This window comes from Pyrus communis, chromosome 7 (genome assembly GCF_963583255.1).
Source record: "Pyrus communis chromosome 7, drPyrComm1.1, whole genome shotgun sequence".
In the NCBI taxonomy this organism is placed as follows: Eukaryota; Viridiplantae; Streptophyta; class Magnoliopsida; order Rosales; family Rosaceae; genus Pyrus; species Pyrus communis.
This window is the reverse complement of record NC_084809.1, coordinates 9,595,529-9,602,179: the sequence shown is the minus strand read 5'-3', so window position 1 is coordinate 9,602,179 and position 6,651 is coordinate 9,595,529. Positions and strand designations below refer to the sequence as shown.

The 6,651-nt window shown below is 41.8% G+C and overlaps 1 long non-coding RNA gene across 1 annotated transcript; it reads right to left on the bottom strand.

Annotated features, from left to right (window-relative positions):
- Positions 1–5,476: 5,476 nt before the first annotated feature.
- Positions 5,477–6,060, bottom strand: LOC137741084 (uncharacterized). The gene is made up of 3 exons (XR_011069201.1): positions 5,888–6,060; positions 5,718–5,789; positions 5,477–5,636 (listed from the first exon to the last, which is right to left on the bottom strand). It is a non-coding gene; the product is annotated as an uncharacterized lncRNA (long non-coding RNA).
- Positions 6,061–6,651: the final 591 nt, after the last annotated feature.

Sequence of the window (6,651 nt, the reverse complement as noted above, 5' to 3'; positions counted from 1 at the left end):
GGAATCCTCATCAAATAAAACATGGCGAGACACGTAAATGAGTCTCGTGGAGAAGTCCAAGCACTTGTATCCTTCATGATTCAGTGAGTATCCTAAGAAAACACATGGTTTGGATTTTGGTTGAAGTTTATGCCGTGTATAAGGAGTCATCAATGGAAAACATTTTGAACCAAACACTTTAAATGCCTCATATTTTGGACTCTTTTGAAACAATTTTTCATAGGGAGACACGTTAGATAAAACCTTGGTGGGAAGCCGGTTTATAATATAAACAGCTGTGGAACATGCATCAAACCAAAATTTTTGAGGCATATGAGCATGAGAAAGCATTGTAACACTTGTTTCAACTATATGACGATGCTTTCGTTCGGCAATTCCATTTTGTTCAGGATGTTTTGGACACGAAAAACGTTGGGAAATCCCATGTGTAGCAAGAAAAGTTTTGAAAGCGCGACTCATGTATTCACCACCTTCATCACATTGAAGGGCTTTAATAGATTTGTTAAACATTTTTTCAACATGGGTTTTAAATGTCACAAAAATTCCAAACACTTCAGATTTACTTTTCATAGGAAAGATCCACGAATAGCGTGAGTAGTCATCCACAAACAACAAGTAATAACGAAAACCTTCATTAGAAATAATAGGAGAACTCCAAACATCAGAATGCAAAAGTTCTAAAGGACAATAAGACACGGACATAGACTTGCTAAAGGGAAGTTTAGTGCTTTTGCCTAAGGGACAAGAGTCACAAAACGTTACAGTAGTTGTACCAGATGATGGTACTTGGTTATTTGCAATTAAAAATTTAATAATTGACGAAGCAGGATGACCAAGACGTAAATGCCATTTTTGAGGCGAGACTCTAACACCGACACACACTGAAATAGGATAGTTGGACAATCCACCGCCACCAGGAAATGGATATAATCCATTCTCACATCTCCCGCGGAAAAGCGTCTTCCGTGTTTTGAGATCCTTAACAAGGAAGAAATAAGGAAATATTAGTATGTAGCAATGGTTATCTAGGGTGAATCTGTGTGCTGAAATAATATTAGTGGATGCGGATGGACAATGTAAAATGTCATGGAGGTTAAATGAGCAAGACTTAGTTGAAATTTGATTCGAACCAGAATGTGCAATGGAAAGTTGAGAACCATTACCTACTCCACCAATGTTTTCATTACCAGTGTATTCTTTTGGATTTGCAATATTCTGAAGGTCTGGGGTGACATGAGCATTGGCACCCGTGTCAAGAAGCCAGTTTCCATTCATAGGCATCACTTGAGAAGATGCCATGGCAGCAAGACGAGTGGTGGGAATGCGTCCTTCATACGCTGTATTCATCCGCTGGAAACAGTCCAGAGCCGGATGGCCAGGTTTGCCACAAATTTGGCATTTGATGCGTTCACCAGAGAGGTTGCACCGGTCACCATTACTTACAGACGCACCACCACGTTGATAGGTGTTGTTGCGAGGAATACCACCGCGTTGATTGCCATTGTTGATGGCACCACCACGATTGAACGGAGAGCCTCCACGTCCAGTGCCACGAAAGCGACCACCACGGCCTCGTGACGCTACAAAGGCATTGATCGGAGCAGTTTCAGTCAACACAGCCTGCTCCGTCATCTGTCTCTCCGTGGTCAGCAGAAGAGCTTCAAGTGTTGGATAAGTGATTGGAGTATCACGAGCTTGTGCTGCATTCATAGTCATCTCGAACGCAGGACCAAGATTATTTAAAATAATTTGAACCAGTTCATCATCACTTACTGGTTGTCCAGCCAAAGCAAGGTTGTCGGCGATCGCATTCATTCGATCCAAGTAGTCAGCTACAGAGAGGTCACCCTTCTTCGTCTGCAGCAGTTCTGTACGCAAAAACAATACACGATTCTGGGAAGTTGACGCATACCGTTGTTCCAATGCTTCCCAGGTTGCACGGCACGTGCGTTTGCTTGCTACTGTTGACAAAACAGAAGTAGTGAGAGAGCTGTTGATCCAACTGAGAATCATCTGATCATGTTGAATCCAAGTCATGTAGGCTGGGTTAACGGCAGTGGAGCCAGCCAAATTCTTAGGAGGACACACAACGGAGCCATCAACGTAACCCATCAGGTCACGGCTCTTGAGAACAGGCAAAATCTGAGCGAGCCAAAGCGGATAATTCGAGCGGTCAAGTTTGATATTAACCACACTAGTCATAGAGGTGATGGCGGGTAGGGGGGACGGATTGATGTGAGTGGTGGAGTTGGTGTTGTTGGTGTCAGCCATGGAAGCGTCAGTGGGTTGAAAAAAAATTGGATCGTTTGTCGTTAGACTGTGGCTCAATACCATGTAAAACTTAGAGTACTAGGGTTTTCAGCTTTTGGTTGCACACACATATAATGATGGGTCACAGTCTATTTATACAATACTTTCAGATTACAAGTAGGGTTTTGAATACCCTATTTACATGGAGATCTTTGAATTCAAAAATACAAAATCACAACAGCTTATTTTTGAATTATCCAAAACTGAAACCTAACCTAGCAATCTTATCCTATAAAGAGTTTGTTGCGGAACTTAGTTTGGGATAAGATTGACTTGGTCTAACAGACATATCCAAGGAACTATCAAACGGTGGCGTAAAAGTCACCATCGTCACCATCAACTAAACGCACCGTTTATCCACTCCAAACTCTCAAACCAGGCGTCCATCGCCGTCTCCGTCATTCCGTTTCCACACGTCCCGGACCTTCCGGAGGGCTGTGAGAACACCGCCGACCTTCCTTCAATGGACTCGTGGGTTCGCTTCGTCACTGCCAAAGAGAAAATGAAACCACGATTAGAAGCCCTTCTGCATGAGATGGTTGACGGTGGGTCCCGCCAACTTTGTGTAAACTCAGACTTTTTCCACAGTTGGACGTTGGACACATGTCTATCATTTTACATTCCACCTGTCGTGTGGCATGCATGGGTTACTCGCGTGTCTTCCAATTGATATTCCACGTGTCGTGTGCATCAAATGGGTTGACCACGTGTCTGACATTTGGCCATAAGCAGGACGGATCTGGTGTGGTGACCTACATGTTATTTGGTACACAAATGCCATTGTTGGATGATCAGATGGACGAGATCGCTTACGGGTTGGAGATGGCAGAGTGTCGGTTTATATGGGGCGTTCGATCAAAGACGTGGACACCGAATGAAGAGTGGGAAAATGACACGTGTCTGTCATTTTCTCGTTCATCGTCTTCGATCTGTGCTTTAACTTCCAAAATCCTCAGCCATCAATTCCATTCTCCCTTCCCCATTTTTGCCACCCTCCACCTCCATGTATTTCCTCAAAACCTTATGATTTCGGATATTTTGCCACTTTCCATGAACGCGTTTTGACGTGGGAAGTATGTAGAGCTTTGGTGCGGGTGTTCACACCACCACCTCTCATGGATTTGCTTCGACGGCTTTGTTGCCTTCAATGGCTTTGTTGCTCATGGGTTCTCTTACCAACTTTCTTTAGTTTGTAGTTACTGTTCTCACGGCTTTGTTTCTAAAAAATATATTCGCTTTGGTGAATCCAATTGAATAATAGAATATCAATTCTTTGCTAATATAAAATAGTAGTTAACCATGCATACATTTATTTACAATTTTGCTCCATCTTTTTCTTATCTTTTCCACATGCATATATATTTTCTAGTTAATAACCAAATAAATATTATGCAGGTGTACAATTTGTGGTCGAAGCAAAATTCCAGTTCGACCCTTCATGCAAAGTCGCTAAGGATTGCAACAAGTTGGGTTATCACTGCAAGTGCATCAAGGAGACTTGCCACTATTCAGCAGAATTTAAGACCAAGTCAATTTCTGAAGAAGGAAACCCTTAACTGAGAGTTCACTGATGTTCTTGGAATAATTGTGCTACTAAAGCACAAGGGTTGTAATTCGATAAACATATGAATAAATTGAAATCTTTTCCTTATCCTAGCAAACATATAAATAATAATTAATCATTCAACTTGTGGTGTTTGAGTGCAAAAGTTGGTGACAACAGTACAACATTTAGCAAATTTTATTCTAAATAGATGATCGATATTTCTCGATCAGTAGCACAATATGAAACGTAGAGGCAATACGTTCAGGTCAACAGGTTAACCTCACTCACACAAGTAGATTAACACATAATGTTTCAATGGTTGCTCATTGCATCAATTTGGAAAGAGTCTGTTGCTATACCCATGGAAGCACTTGATAACACACTTTCAAAGAATGTTGGTTTTGGCGGAATGAGTTTGCATCTAACATACATGGTTGTGAGAAATATTGACAATGTTGAGAAAATGTTCAGCAGGAGGATAAGGAAGATTACACAAACCATTGAAAAGAGCAACCACAAACAGCCTAGTCAATTGACCTTGCTCACCAAGGTGAATTTACTTGCTCCTTCTGTCCATTCTATCTTTTACAAAAGAAGCTTGGTAGTGGTACCAAGCCCAAGTCTCCTCCTTTACTCCCAGTGCTTGCGGGTGAGGAAATTGAGTGGATAGCTGCACTCCATGGTACCATTAATGAATGGATTGGTATTATTCTTCTGGCTTGGGCTATGGAATCATTGGCTACCTTGCCACTAGAGCTTTGGTGAATTGAACGATTCAATTAAGTCCGGTATCATTCTGGTTTTCTACACAAACTGGGCAGCAGAAAAAACAGATTGGAATCATCAGGGGCAGGTGCTTCAGTCCTGCTCAGGTACTTACCCTTAAGGCTTGAATACAAGCCTATTTTCGGGGCGGGATGGAGTTGTTAGGTTCCTCATTCTATTGGGCCTATTCCATTTAGTATAGTTATCCCATTCACATATTTCGGGTTGTAGATTGCTCAGGCTCTATGTATTTAGTCTCTTTTACTCATTTGGAGGATTATGAATGAAAATATAAATGTTTTAGTTCATCTCCTTTCCCCTTTTCTCTCTACTTCTCCCTCTTTTCTTCCTTTACGATTATTGATCCCATAACATTCGCATTGGAGTGTTTACTGCAATCAACACTCCAATCCGATTTTTCAATCGATATATTCATCATCTTTTCTTTTCCTCCTCAAATTACTTTCTTGATGAAATTGAAGATTCGGTCCGCGACTGTGAAGTGTACATCGATGGCAAGATCTATTAACGCTATTGAATTACAGAAATCTTAAAGAAGAAGAAACTAAAGGAATCGAAGAAGAGGAGAGAGAGCTTTCAATCATATATTCTGAGTAAAAGGAAATATTACATCTTCAGTCTCTAAGTCTCTAAGACTATACTTATATAGAGACTATGTTGCACAGTTTTACATTTTTACCCTTTACCCTTAACTCCAACTACCTCTAACTGTTTTGAAGATAAGTCCCACCTGATTCCAACTAATTAAGTTTATTTTGGTTAATAAGATCGACAGTATATGAGTATTATTATTAGTAGAAGTGGGCAGAGGCAGACAGACAGATTCAACAACAGAAAGTGGAAATTTTATAACTTTTGAGGTTTATTTACATAAAATCCAATACAATTGCACCTCCAGTAATCCAACTAGCAAGTTGGTACATCCGTTCCTTAACAAGTTACTGCCTTCATTTTTGCCAAAACTTACGTTCACAACCATCCATAGGCAAGGAACCTGAGAAAGATTAATTTTAAAACATGATCAGCGTAAAAATCAGAAAAACAAAAAACAGTTCATGTAGATTCATAAACGTACAATCTCGGGTTGGCCATCCCAAGCGCTGTCGTGCTAAATCGTATTCGATTATCTTATCTTTGAGAATAATATCTGCAATGGAAGAAGAAAAAACATCATACTATTATGTCACAAACAGCAAGTGTGTTTTCCCTTAAAACTTAACAACCAGGAAGTAATTCGGATCTAACCTCCAAAGATTGTGACCGGTCCCTGAGATTTCTGAAATGCAATCTCCCAAGTAGTAACACCATTCTGAAACGATACAAAGTTGCAACGGGACTGAAGGCAGGGCCGGCTGATGGTTAAACCAGAGAAGATCACGACCGTAGATCGCTATGTGATTTGTGATGGAATGGAGCAGAAGCTCCCCATTAATAAATTGGACCAGAAGCTCCCCATTAATCACCACTAACCTTCTCAATCACCCCCCCTCTCTCTCTCTCTCCCTCCCCCACCCCCCCTCTCTCTCTCTCTGTAAAGAAAGCAGAAGCACAGTCACCTCTCTCTAAATTGGAAGCCGAAGCCCACTCACCTTCAGGCAATCACCCTTCCCTCTCCCTCTCCCTCCGACCCCTCCAGTTGATACCACATGGCTTCACTTTTGGTGTTCATAACCTTCTTGTTGCTCCGGCTCTGCACTGTCCAAGCAGTGGTTCTAACGCTGCGGCCTGCAGTCTCCCCCATTTATCCGGTCGACTTACACCAGGTTCGTCTACGGGATCACGTAAGACACGTGAAAATATTCAAACATGTTGTAGGCGAACTTGGTGTAAGTCGACCGGATAAATGGGGGAGACTGCAGGCCGCAGCGTTAGAACCATTGCTTGGACAGTGCAGAGCCGGAGAAACAAGAAGGTTATGAACACCAAAAGTGAAGCCATGAGGTATAATCTGGAGGGGTCGGAGGGAGAGGGAGAGGGAAGGGTGATTGCCTGAAGGTGAGTGGGCTTCG